Raw genomic sequence first — 15615 nt, 5'->3', positions numbered from 1 at the left:
GAAAGTAGGGAAGGGGACTACAATCATTCTCTGCATTAACTTCGGGTGGAGATTGCGCACAATCATCCGGATCTGATCTTTGTCAGTGGGCCTTAAAGTCATCATTGACGCTTTTGCCCTCCATCGGATCACAAAGTCCGAGAAAGATTCCTTGGGCTCTTGCCTTGTCGTTTCAAGATCACGGGTTGTGATCTCGATCTGAGTGTTGTATGAATATTGCGCGACAAAGGCCTCAGCCATTTCATCCCAATTCTTTTTCACTTCATCTTGTAATCTTGCGTACCAATGGGAGGCCACACCCGACAGGGTTCGGCCGAATAGTGAGAGCTTCTGTGGTCGTGTAAGGCCCATTGGCCGCAAGACATCCGCAAACAGTCGGATATGGACCATGGGGTCGCCGGTCCCGTCAAAACGGTCGATTTGTGGCATTTTGAACCTATCGGGGAGTGTTACGGCCTCCTCGGTATATCCATCTTCGATATCCGGCATAGCCTTGACCCCTTGGGATTTCTTGAAGAGCTTCTCCAGTTTGCTCAATTTCAGAGCCGTATGATCAACCTCGACCTCGAAGGGAGAGTCCGGGTGATTGGATGTATGGACCTTGGACAGTTGTGGTGGAAGCGGGGGCGGAGCTGGCTCCGTTGGAAGACTCGTGTCCTCTTGTAAGTTTTGGACATTTGGTAGGGTATTCTGGGCATTTGGTAGGGCGTTCTGAACAGTAGGTGCCTGCTCAGGTAACGGAGCCCCTGCCGAATGAGGGATTTGGTGTGAAGCAGATGCTGTATTCTGCTGTTGCAATCTGGCGATTAGTTCGGCCTGTTGGGCCATGATCGCGGCCTGCTGTTTGGAGAACTCCGTTTGACGAGTGGCATCATCATGCATCTGTCTCATGCTTTCCTGCATCTGGCGCATTAGAGCCTCCATCCCTGATGTATTCTGTTGATCCATCTGTCTAACTGGTATGTCTATTTCTACAGCAGTAATTGAGACCTCAGTCCTATAGTCCTCTGATGAAGTAACCCACTGCTCTGACAACCTCTGTTCTGACACACTGCGCCTTTTCGGCTTCCTTCTGGTAACAGGGGGTAGAGAATGGAACACTGGCTGTCCGTCGATTAGATCCTCAGATCGATGGAGTCGACGACCTCGTGTCCAAGGTGCTTGGGGAATGCCTGTTGGGTTGGAAGCAATCGTGCTAAAACTGACCTAGCAAAAGATAAATAAAGCGAAAAGGAAATAAATAAACAGATAAACGGACAGCATAACAGTTTAAAATAAAATGCAAGACACACAGTCGGGCATAATCAACACATAGTCAATAAGCTGAATACAAACTGTCCTCAAACACTTATTATTATCCCTGTATCACTGTTCCCTAAAACAGAATCTGATATCCGCAGATAACTAATCCTCAAATACTGGCTGATGCCCGCAGGCCTGATACCCATAATACTGAACTGATGCCCGCAGGCCTGATGCCGACAATACTGAACTGATGCCCGCAGGCCTGATACTCAAACTCATATACTGATCTGATGCCTGCAGGCCTGATACTGACAATACTGAACTGATGCCCGCAGGCTTGATACTGATAATACTGAACTGAAGCCCGCAAGCTTGATACCCAAACTCATATACTGATACATGCATTCCTGTAGAGACGCACTCTAAAGCACATAACAGATAAGTGAGAGCCAAAACACCCCTATATTGGGGTAGGGTTTCCCTGTCCTATTGTGTCAAGAGCTAGGGTTTCACTACGCACACAGCGGTTTCAAACAACCTATAAACGGGTAAGCAACCTGTCCTAATTTGGAATGGTCACTATGGATCCGAATATGCACTAGGTCGAATGGTCAAAGAGGGTGCCCCGGTAAAACCGGGGTTTGTGTTCCCATACTGGCAGAGCCCACAACCGGTCAGCCTTATGGTCATGCCTTGACAAGACAAGCCTCCGGCAAACCGTTCAGGAATAGCAGATGGCAAACACGGTGTCCTAGGCGCACCAATGCAAATGCAATGCAAAGAAACACACATGTGTAGTCAAAAACAGATATCATGAGTTCGAGTCAAGTTCTCTAAATCCCCAGCAGAGTCGCCAGAAACTGTAGACGTCCCCGAACGCCCCGGGAGGGTTAGTCCCGTTCTGTTCATTTGGGGTCACTACAGCTCGGACTCTTAAATGTCACGGTTCCTAATCTGAACCAAAGAGTCCAAATCCGGCAAATCGTTTTGAGAGACTGATTTTTGAAAAAGTAGTGCCAAACATGGACTGCTTTGCCAGATACAGAGTCGCCACCTAAATATTTTATTTTTGGGAAATTTAGGAAACCCTGACTCGGTGCCAAAAGGCCACGTGTCCATCATCACCAAAGTTGCCTCGGCTCGGGAACTTGGGTACGATTGGGGAAGGTCACTTCGTGAGCACCCCCGCTCGCTCGGTCATAGACCGGCCTCTACTAACCATGATATCAATTTTTGAAAACATTGTGAGTTCTTATTCCGGTTTATTAGCCTAGGTTACTATGTGATGCGCACAGCATACAAGTATAGACTGAATCGCCTGAATTGGAACAAAACATTTCATGTTTGTTTTTGAAAGAGGTTTTGCTACCCGCAGGTAGGCTTGAAACATTTGATGATTTATTCCAATTCAGATAACCTAACCTTCACCCACAGGCATTCAGGCAGTTATATCAGATAAGCACATAGCCTCATGGTAAGCATGCTATTCATGGCAGTCACTCACACGCATGCAAGGATGCTAAAGCATAAAACTCACCGAGTACTCCAAGCTAAAAAAAGAAGTTTATTAGAAATCATGCATGATCCTAAATATACAGAAATGCCTAATGCAACACATGCAAAAATGCAACTATAGCAGGCTCGGCTATTCTAAACATGGCATATGAAATGCTACAACTAACATGTATTCAATTTGGAATTGAAAGTACGATGCAGTTAGTATGGTGCGCCGAGCCCGGTGCATGCAAAACAGATAAATGAATGCAAACATGCTATCATACTGTATGCTAATTGAAACATGCCCTAATCTAACCATCGTAAGCTGGTAAATAAAAGGGAAGAAAGACGTGGGGTTGGAAGACATACATCACACTCACGCACACTTATTACAATTATGCCCTCGCGCAGAGGGTCCAAATAAATATACAGTCCCGAATAAAAGAATATTACAGTCCAAAATATTACAGTCCGAATAATGTACAAATTCCTAATTAATTAACAAATTAACTAAGAAAGCTGTAAAACTGGCGTGCAAGCCAGGGACTGCCTTGCTTCTGGTGGATGATGCATGTCCGGATTGTCTTGCGCGGAAATCCACCAGAATGCCCCAATTAGCCTCTGTTTACACCTGTTCTTGAAATGCGTGCCAGGCCCCGAAAGGTTGCTGATTCTTCGTTTTGCTGCAACAGAGAGCAGGAAAGGGGCATAGCAATGTATTTGCACAGATATATGCATGTCTCGATCCTCGTGCCACCAATCACGCATACCGAGGCATGATGGCAGAGGAGTCGAAATGCACAACTCAATATAGGATGAATGCACATGAAACTACAGCTAAAACCTAACTCCATCATGGATAATCCGGAGTGTCGGTGACTGGGGAATTGAGACACATTCCGTCACTCGGAGTACGAAATGTACCTCGTTTCCCGTGCCCGGGCTAACTCCTATTCCGGACATGATGCAATATGCATGATATGGATGAAATGCGACTAAGATACAATCCTAACATACGTAATGCTATGGAAATGAGATGCTTCGAAATGTGTGCACACGGGCACGCAAATCGAGATGCCTCGAAATGCGTGCACACAGGCACGCAAACCGAGGTAATGACGAAATGCGATGAAAATGAGATGCCTCGAAGTGTGTGCACATAGGCGCGCAAACCGAGGCGATGACAAAATGTAATGAAAATGAGATGCCTCGAAGTGCGTGCACACGGGCACGTAAATCGAGAAAATGGCAAAATGCAATCTAAGATACAACCTAGTATGCACTATGCTGTGAAAAATGAGATGCCTCGAAGTACGTGCGCGCGGGCACGCAAACCGAGAAAATGACATGTCTCGAAATGCGTGTACGCGGGCACGCAAATCGAGACGATGATATGTGTCTCGAAATGCGTGCACGCGGGCACGCAAACCGAGGCGATGATATGTGTCTCGAAATGCGTGCACGCGGGCACGCAAACCGAGGCGATGATAGAATGTGATGAAATGATACGGAAACATGATATGGACTTATACCAACATGAGTGAGCCTCAGCCACACTCACATGGGATGCCGGCGGATGAAAATGAAGTGCCTCAAAATGCGTGCACACGGGCACGCAAACCGAGGCGATGACAGAATGCGATGTAAATGACATGAAAACATGATATGGGCTTATGCCAACATGAGTGAGCCTCAGCCACACTCACATAGGATGCCGGCGGATGAAAATGAAGTGCCTTGAAATGCGTGCACACGGGCACACAAACCGAGGCGATGGCAAAATGCGATGAAATGACATGAAAACATGATATGGGCTTATACCAACATGAGTGAGCCTCAGCCACACTCACATAGGATGCCGGCGGATGAAAATGAAGTGCCTCGAAATGCGTGCACACGGGCACGCAAACCGAGGCGATGGCAAAATGCGATGAAATGACATGGAAACATGATATGGGCTTATACCAACATGAGTGAGCCTCAGCCACACTCACATAGGATGCCGGTTGATGAAAATGAAGTGCCTCGAAATGCGTGCACACAGGCACGCAAACCGAGGCGATGGCAAAATGCGATGAAATGACATGGAAACGTATGCAATCATTCTAATGGAATTTCAGCAGTAAAATATGGGGGAAAACAGTCCCGAAATGAGGCGAAATGACATGAAATGCATGGAATTGTCCCGAAATGCGAATTTAGGCACCCGAAATAGCCTATAGCTATGCCAAACATGCACAATATGGACATGCAATGCAAAGACAGAAGCTAGACAGTCCCAAAAAAGGCACTTTCACAGTTATAAACATGGCCAAACAGCAAGCATAGGTATGGCAAAAATAGCATGCAAGAATAGGGGCCAAAAGAGGGGTAATGAAGCAAGTGATATAAGAAAAACTCAAACTGAAAAATTTCCTTCTACAACACTGAAGAGTGACCAAAAATATGAATATTTACAGTTTATGGAAGCCTCAAAATCAGTATACAAATATGATAGAAATGTGATGCAAAATAAGGCTAAAAAATGGCTATAACATGAAGTATACAAAATAATCATCAAACAGAAAAAAAGTGTTAATGAAACATGAAGTATAGGCCAAAATAAGGCCACTTTCAGTTCAGACCAAGGTTCAAAAACAGAAGCAAAGGGGGCTGCCAATTTATGCAAAAATGGGGCCAAATAAGGGATATAACTACAAGTGACACATGGAGGCACTAAAAAATGTTGAGCCCTTCTCCAATATTGAAGAGGGGCTCAAAATAAGCCTAATATCAGTTTACAACATGCTCAAAAACAGATTGCTCATGGGCCAAAAATAGCATGCAAAATCATGACATATAAGAGGATCAATGAAGCAAGTGTATTATGGAGGGCTCAAACAGGGTTGAGCCCTTAATGAAAAGTGAAGATGAGCTCAAAATAGGGCCCTTTTCAGTTAGGTCTGGAGCTTGAAACAAAAAGCAAGTGGGGCTTACAAATAGATCAAGAAAAAGGGTCAAAAGGGTAAAAGCATTACTTACCCTTGAAGACTCAAACTTTTGTTGCTTCTTGGACCAATTTGCAGCTTCTTTGGCCTTTGAGAAACCTTCCTTGTTGCTGGAAATGAGGTAGTGGTGGTAGAGCTTGGTGGTGTAGAAGGAATGATGGTTAGGGACTTAGGGTTTTTCAAAGAAATGTGAGCTATGGAGATGGAGTTGTGTATGGAGACTTGAAGAACAATTTTTCTAACCCTTGTAAGTGAAGCCACCAGCTGGTTATAAGGGTTCAAAAGGGGGTGTAAAGGTGGGGGAAAAGGAGAGCAAAATTCCCCCACAAAATATCCCCCGGGTAAATATCTTTTCTGGGGGATATTGCCCCACAGCTGTAAAGTGCACAGTGTAAGGAACACGGCCGGCCTATTACTTTTGCTCCAGGTGGCCGGCCGGCCACACCCCCTAGCCGGCCGGCTAGGGGTCAAAAGGTTCAATCATATTTTCTGGCCGGCCAGCAACTGGTGAGGTACTCCTATGTGTGTACAACACAACCATGTGCTTAAAAGTCCAAGAAAGTGGGTCCAAGGGGTTCAACATTAGCTCAGAAAGAGGGGTTCAAAAGGGTCAATTTGAATTACTGGCCGGCCATGAACTTTTAGGGTCCTCTCATGTGTGTACATCACAAATATGTGGTTCAAAGTTCAAGAAAAAGGGTCCAAGGGGTTCAACATTAGCCCGGAAGGAGGGGGTCAAAAGGGTCAAGTTGAATTAATGGCCGGCCATGAACTTTTAGGGTCCTCTCATGTGTGTACATCACAAATATGTGGTTCAAAGTTCAAGAAAATGGGCCCAAGGTGTTCAACATTAGCCCGGAAGTGCGAAAAACGGGCGCCGGAGGGCGTCGGAGGATGTATAACTGGCTGCTGCAATAATTGCTGGCCTCCCACCCTTCAGTGACCTCCCCGGTGATAAAACAGAGGTACCTGCCAAAAATGAACAAAAACCGTTGCAAAACGAATGCTCGGGGACCAAAACACGCAGTTCGGGGTCCCGAAAATGGGCTGTTAAGCACCGAAAGTGGCGTTCGGCCACGAAGTGGGCTTCTCAGCCCCCAGTGTCCCTCAAAAGGGAGCAAATAAGATGTATGCCAAAAATTAGAGCAATAGGAGATGGTTAAGCGGTCCCGAACCGAGGCACACGGCCTGACGGTCCCGAAAACCGGGAACCGGACTCCGAAACGGGCAAAATGGCCTACGGCCACCAAATGTAGCCTACGGCCACTGAGAGATGGTCTATAGGACCTCTCCCTTCCCTCAGGAAAAGAAACAGAGAAAACCGAGCCTGGTTCGCAAACCGAGGCAAAGTACAAAAGAGGGTTCGGAAGTCCGGAGGCAGGGCTCACGGCCGCAACTCTGAAACTTCTGAACGAGCACAATATGCAACATCACCAAGCGCTCAATCGGTGACGTCTGAGTCTTAAGGTCGGTCAAAAATGGGGTGTCTACACTCTTCGAAGGTTAAGGTACGTCAAGTTTGAGGACAAACTTCTGTTGGAAGGGGAGAATTGTGACACCTCGAACGTTTAGTCAAGTCCATATAAATACACGTGATAATAGATTATTACATGAATAAATGTATAAATCTAGAATGGTGTTGGGTTATTAATTAGGGATTATTATTTGAGGCTAACTATAAAATGTATAGTACAAATAAAAATAAAAAAAATAAAAAAGAAAAAAAGAAAAAAAGAGGGAATAAATAATAATATAAACAATAATAATAATGGGTATGGTAATAAAATAAATAATTAATTTTCTGTTGGTATGTGTTAATGTGTAATTTAATTAAAAATTAATTTACTTATATAATTATATTAAAATATTGGGTCAAATGTAATTATCTTAATTGTTGGGTCAAATGTAATTATCTTAATTGTTATCCTAATTAATTCTTAAGATAGGTATGAATCTCGGGTGAATCAGAAATAATCTGGGGAGCGATTCGAATCGGCCACGTGTCGGCCAATCGGTGGACTCATCTCACTATAAATAGTGAGAAGTTGTTCAATCTGTGGATGTAAGAAACAGAAAAGAAGAAAGGAAAAGAAAGAAAAGAGAGTGGGAGAAGTACGTAAATAAGTTGGGTTAGTGGAGTAAGGCTAAGGGTCACTATTAAGGTGAGTTATATTATACCTTGAGTTACCAAAATGTATTTTATTTACCAAAATCTATTTTATACAAGTTATATTTTATTAGTATATTAATAAAAGTTATGTTTTATAAAGATTTCAGTTACGTGGTTTTATTTCTGAACCCTATTTGCTTAAAAGGAAACTCATGGATATGTTTGTTTTTATTTTAAAGAATATTTGGCTATAACCTTATGTGAAAATATGTTTTGTGAATACCACCACGGGAGTCCCATGCCTTGGGGGACTTAAATAACCATTGGCTTAGTGATTGACCACTTTGTGGCCCAGTGTTTGTCATGGATCCATTGACCAGTGTAGTGCTAGTCACTTAGTGATGTACCGTGGTTATAGTGATTATTTCAGTTTCTGGCACTTAATTAAATTATGTATTCAATTCAACTCAATTTATAATGTTTTTAGCTTAAATAAATATCCATGGCTATTTTGTGCCCTCATAGTATAATATTTCTCACTCTGCTATGTGCTTATAGCTGTTACCTCTTTCAGGTGACGAGATTTAGCGGGATCAAGATGGAAAATGAATCGCTATGTTATTTTGTTTTTTTTTAGATTTCTGTCTTCTATTATTAAACTCTTGTAATACTATGAAGCTCCAATGACTATGCTTATTACCTTTAAAATAAACAGTTGATACCCAGTTACTTATTCTAATTTATTTAAATTATCCGTTTGCGTTGTAAAATTTTCCGAATTTCCTTATTTTATTTCATTTATCTTGTTACGACATTAAACCCTTGGGGTACCGGGTTTGGGTCGTGACAAAAACTAGCTGTTATTTACGTCCAGCAATATAGTAAAAATAAAATAAAAATAGTTCAAAGCAAAATCTATGTGCAACTAGCAGTGTATTAGGGTGGGAGTAGGACAATGCCATCAACGTATTATAGCACAGAGTCCTCTAATCAAGTCATTCAAGAACATCTTAACAATTGTTGCACGTAAATCGAGTGGTGTTACCCTATCCATCGTGTCGGTAATGTCGCAATCATGAATGTACTGCCTTATGATGAAGCAGACGAAAATCACACAATCCGATTTGGTAAATAACAAAAAAGCAACCATCTTAACACCCCCATGATTGGAAAACAATTCGGTTGTATTTAAAAAACAAAACAAACCCCAAACCAACATCAAAACTTACGTTTTCGGACGCAGTCGTGGGCAATCCATGATTGAAACAAGTGGTTCGTTAAAATCCGGCGTTTTAACACTACTGACTGCCAACCGTGGCCAGACAATACTTTTTCACCCATTGCTTCTACAAAATCAAAGTTTCACATACATCAAATGTATGACACACGTATTGACTTCAAACCAAAAGACATAATTAATGTAAGAACGCGAAAAAATTACAAATTTTCTTATCTGTCTTCAAACGAAAGGAAGAAACTAATACGCCTTCTAACAAGTAATTTAATGGTCATATACTTACCACTTTGAGCAATTTGTTGTAATGTTCATCACGCATTCCTCATCTCGGTTTCGAAGAATTATAATGTTTCCACGTCCCGTTGACCATGTCGTAAACCATTATAGTCTAGTATTTGGCATGATACACCGGGTAATGTGTGTATCTGTGTCCTTTCGTGGCTTTGGTTTACACATTTAGATACTTCGCCCGTGACAATGCACTTGGATTCCTCATCACATCTTATCCCCAAACGCAATAAGATTCAAATGTTCAAAACACCCAATTGACTATCACAATGTTGGGTAGGTGGGAATGTCTATGTATATGTCCGTGCGCTTACAGTACATGCACTTACCGAGCATACGCTACTAAAAACATAAGACGTGTCCATGGTCTCGGTTCTGTCAACTGTTTTTCCCTGCAAATCCATCAACATGGCTACATATGCGTTGATTACCTATGCCAATCACCGACAATGTTGCTTCCGTCAAACTACAATCTCATACCAAACAAAATCATTACTAATCATTTCTACTTATTTACAAAGTATAAGCTTGATTCACAATTTACTTATGTTCCCTTGTATAGAGGATCGCTGCACTAGGTCACGAATATCTACGAACCTAACTTGTATACCACTTTCACCTCCATCCCAGATTACAGCCCTGCAAACAATTTCACATCATTACCAATTTACAAAATTACACCGTTCCTCATACACAATAAAACAAATATGAAGTGATATTGTCAATGATTACCCGTCGCCATCAAAGGTGTACACTCTTTCTAGAAGTTTGATTTCGTCCTGCTCAAGCATGTTCCACACAGTATGCTTTTTGCTCATTCCAAAACCTTGCCACATTTTATTTACAACTTCAACATCCTCAACATCATAAATTACTTTAGGCCCAATGGTCTCCCTATTGCCCATCTTCCATCTCTGTTTGCCACGACTACATACATTGGGATACTAGTAATTGCTTAATCATAATTCATATTGTGCCTTACTCTTGACTCTTCTCACCAACGATGTTGTGTTCGGACTAGTACTAATGTCTTTAACCTTGCCCATCACTTCCGAACCAATGCCTTCATCAATGCCGACAGTGTCTACTTGGGCACCAACACCTGAATTACCAACGTCACTCTCTCTCTGGCATGTATCACATTTTTCATTGTCAACACATTCATGACCCAAATTTGTAACCCAATACATACCATCAATGCACTCCGTCGAACCTTTCACAACGTGGACAAATTTTTCAACATCTGCCAATGACCGTTGACCACTGGCACGGCTCAACAAATTTCCTGACTCGTTACTTTTCCCCGAACGATTTTTCGATGTCGTCCGTTGGTTGGAATTATCCTTCAGAACTGACTGGGTCACTTCATGGACTTCACTGTTGTCCACGTGGTCTTCCAATGCCATTATCCTTGCTTCCAACTTGCTAACTTGTGTTCTCAGATGAGCAATTTCAGCATCTTTTGCAACAATGACACTATCAAAGCCAATGAATAGGTTGCTGGCCTGTGCACCTACCATCCTCTCTATGGCCTCGACTTTACCATCTAACTCATGAACATAGCTAGACTTTGCTCAAACTTCTGTCTCCAACTCATTAATTCTGTTCAAAGCTTTTTTTAACTGTTTCGTTGCATCATTGGTGTCTTCACAAGCGGTGGTGGTGCGCATGACAGGTCTAAGCAGATCGGGGAATAACACCGGCTATGCTTCCCTAGCTGTCGATATTTTCCAGCCTCATGGTTCCTACCATATGATTGCGCATTGTGAATGCCTTCTTTATTAGTCTTCGATGTCCATTCAACCCCACCACCATGTGGCGAATCTGGCTGCTAACACTTCAAACTCGGTTCACCACAGCTCGTAGCGTTAATTGCCGCAGTAGCAGCATACTCATCCCAAGTACTCACCGGCTCCACTTTCAACACCTTCACACCTTGTTCCACACGGACTTGTGCATCTGCCAATAGCTTAACGAAATACCTTTCAACGACAGTTCCAGCAAGTTTATCAAGATTAACCTAGAAAAAAAATAAACGGTAACGTATATTAATTAGAGACGAACCAAACATGTAACACAACTCGAGAACAAGTTGTATGTCATACCTCTATGGCACCCCCCACTGATAACTCCATGCTTTTCAATTTCCCGATGCGTTTTCCAAGGTTCCACTGGCAAAACCGTGGTGAAACATTGCGCCTATCCGGCTATACAATGCTTGTGTGCATGAGGAGGAACTACAAACATAATAAATCGATAATAGTCAACACAACGCCAATGATTCATGTTTATTGTTTTGTACCATATGGGTATTTCAATAATTTTCATAAAAACATACTAGTAATGCAACCACACACCCGGTAACCTGTGTCAGCCGGTTACGCGCATCATTCAACGAAGAAATCAGTGCGTTCCGGATCATCGATGTCCAATCATTCAAACGTAATGTCTCCAACTTATCTATAACCCGAACAAATGCCCACCCAATGGAATTGCCCGTCGTAGCGAAAAACAACTTTGCGCATATGTACAAACACATCAATTAAATGATTAAGAGAAGGTATTTATTGTTGAGTTATGATGATTTAGTGGATTTTTACCTTTGAAATTGGTTTATAAAGAAATGAGGGTTTTGTCCTAAATATATCAAATGTTGATTTTGAAAGGATAAATGAAATTGAGGTTGGAAATGTAGAATTGGGTTGGTATTGATGAGGATGGTGGAGTTGGATATGTATTATCACTCACATCTTAAAATTTGGAAAGTTTACCTTTATTGAAAATTGTTTATCTATTTAGAAATATCTGTTTTGGGTTATCAGTGGAGAATAGTTATGATTGTTATAGAAATTGCATGAGAATTAGGAGAATTGAAACTACTGTCTCATCCATTTGCATCGAGCATTATTTCACATTTATACATTGAAAATGTTTATCGTATTTAGAAAAGGGGTGAATCTGGGAAGTATGTGCTGTCTCGTTGAAATAATTTTTTTTTTTTTTGTGGGTAAAGCGAATTTACATATTTACAAGGGGTATACCCCAGGCCCTAACAACACTATACAACCAACAGACTATCAACCCCAATCTAGAAACAAACACTGCTAGACAAAACAAATGAAGTTAGACTGTGAATTTTCCATAAGCCCCATCTAGAAGGATGTGGGACATGAACAAAACATAGGCTTCCATAACCTGTGAACCAAGAACACAAATCTGCCTTTCAAACCACATCATACTTCAAAAAATCGCGCGTGAGTGTCCAAGGTGAAAGTCCAAAAAATGGTGCGTATACATGAGTGCTGATCCCACGAACAAAATTTCCGTGAAATGGCAATAATAGTGCTTGTAGAGCCTACATTTACATAGGTGCCGGTTTACGGTTTCCCGAGGACGAAATTTTCACGAAAAGTTAGAATTGTTTTGAGATTTCCAAAGTGTGATTCACTGCCCTGTTTTCTACTATAAAGGAAGTGATTTATGAATTCTAATATTAACCTAGCATTACATGGTTTTGGAAAGAGATATAAAATGTTTTGACACGAGCATTGTATATGCATTCACTTATATTTTTGTTAAGATTTATATACTGTGTTAGATTATTTCTACTAGGTTTTGTCTCACCCTACGTGGGAAAAACATTTTTAGGTGTTGATAACTTGCCTCCACCAAGACAATAGCTTGGGAGGACTTGGAGCAAAAGCTTCATTTTGTTCAATTGTCATATATGTTTTGTACAGGCCAATAGCCTTTAACGGTATTGGATTTAAATCCACTTTTGTGGTAACCAAACATAGTCTTGGAAAGTTGTAAGCTTTTAGGGCATTCATTATTTGTCTTACTTTCATACCACATCTCTTATTGTAACACATGCTACAGATTTAAATTTAGAACTTTTGAATGCCTAAATGCATGTATTATATTTTGTATAATTCAAATCATATATGGATGGAAAGAATATTTGTTTTGGTAATGTATTATCTTATTTGATTATACATCTTAAGCTATCGTTATATTTTCGGAGCATTACAACACGAGGAAAATGCATTTTCTAATTCTATTCCAATATAATGACTGGTGAGCCTCTACCATCACCCAACAACGCCCATCAGTCAAATGGTGATGCCACAACCAACATCAATAACAAATGTGCTATCAATACAATAAGGCACAGAAATTTACAATCTTGCAATTTCATTCTATCATTACCATTATCATTACTTTCATAAATTATTATCCACACGAGATAAGGAAACGGTCACATAAACTTGTTAAAACGAGAGTTTTCTTATTATCTTAATAAAAACTCTTCTCCCACTTATAAATTTTCTCAAAACAAATTGTAAATTTTAACCCCAAAGTTTTCAGTTGAAATTTAAAATGCTGTGAGAGGTTATAAAAAAAATCACCTTCCAATTCCTTTTCTCAACGAACATCCGGTGAATCCCAACCATCACCCAACAACTTCCATCACACAACTGGTGACATTACAACACATCTACCACATTTCTATAATACAATGAATAAAAACAATCACGGTGCTACAAGAGATAATATAACACACACGACTTCCCAAAAGTTGGAAGTTCCAAACCATCACGTACATCAACACAAATAATTAATGATACACCTTGGCACAAGTGCTCTTGCAATAATGTAGATTCCAACACGTCATCCCAACTCGAGGGATTCCACAAATTTACTCCAACAACTTACACACAAGCAAGGTTCAACGTCCTCAAGTACTACCTAATTTACTCGAACTGAAACAATTCTTGAGATGACTATGTGTCAATCAACTTCGGATACCACTCATTCAAACCACCAGTTCCAAACCAAACTAAACCAAACCATGCCTTAAGTCCCATCAAAAGAGATCGGCAACAAGGATCCGTTTTCTCTACACGACTCAATTTAATTCACCAATTCTCTACTCTCACAATTCAAACGTCAACATACTAACCAACACCAATCACCCTTATCTAGGGTTCAATACACACCAACATCATACTTGAGTCTGAGCTAGACTTCCTAATGCCAAACCTCACAACTCACATCCAAACCATTCTAAAGTGACTGTTTGTCACCCAACCTTCATATCAACCAACTGATTAACTACTCAAGAAACTCCACCCCTGACACTCAAACATCTACATTTTTGCCCCGCCTTGTTTACTTCGAGATAGGGCTCTATACACCGTTCCATACATTTCCAGAATCTCATCGGATTCCTCAAAATAAACCACACCACCATTGTTCCCAAAGAAATCACCACTTAGGCTTATATGGCAAATACATCCTTATATCTCAAACACAAGACTGATATGGTCAATGACGATCACATGATCCCAGTCATACAAGACAAACCTCACCAATGCTACACTCATTACCCGAGAACACAAAACATTCTTCATTCCAAGAAATACTTCTAGCATCTACCTACGAAATTCTCCTCCCACTCATAAACTCTGCCCAATATCTAATAACACGACGAACCATTTCACTCACACATAAATACTAACTCATAACTAACCATGACATGAACACTTCCCTACTTATAATCAATAGGACCACAACGAACTCAGTAACCAATAAAACCCAAAACACTAAACAACACACACTAGTATCATTCTCACTATCCCGAGATACAAATCTTACACTCCCTCAGACATTCTCACATAACCTTCACCAATTCTACAAAGCTCTAAAATCTCATATTCCCTTAGACTCAACACATTTAAAATCTTATAACTCAGCCCTTATGATACCACCACACCAATCACAATAACCCACGAATTTCTTGTTCTCAACAAACCACTTCCAAACAAATCACAGGCCATCATATAACCATCTCACAAATTAACATTAGGTATACAACACCACTAGGATCATCAATCTCATTAACGACTTCTCATTACATATATAAAAGAGTCCCAAAATCCATCATAAGCCTCCAACACATGAGGAATAACAAACAACAACAACATATATATACAACATATAATCATGATGACTCAGCACCCAACAACACATCAGCCAACAACAAAAAGTTCAAATATTATATCACTGGTCTCTAATACAAAAGCCCCTCTCAAGGTAATACTCTACTATGATGGTTGAAAAGTTGACCCTCGCAAAGCTCTCGAAGCTTGGCTTGCCCGGTTTTGGTATCGATACCACCCTCGATTGGATTGAAGAGACTGAGTCCGACTAGATTTTGAAACACCCGAAGAATTCACACGTAAAGGGCA

Source organism: Camellia sinensis, chromosome 7 (genome assembly GCF_055761805.1).
Source record: "Camellia sinensis isolate YWXY chromosome 7, ASM5576180v1, whole genome shotgun sequence".
Classification (NCBI taxonomy): Eukaryota; Viridiplantae; Streptophyta; class Magnoliopsida; order Ericales; family Theaceae; genus Camellia; species Camellia sinensis.
This window is presented reverse-complemented; position numbering follows the sequence as displayed.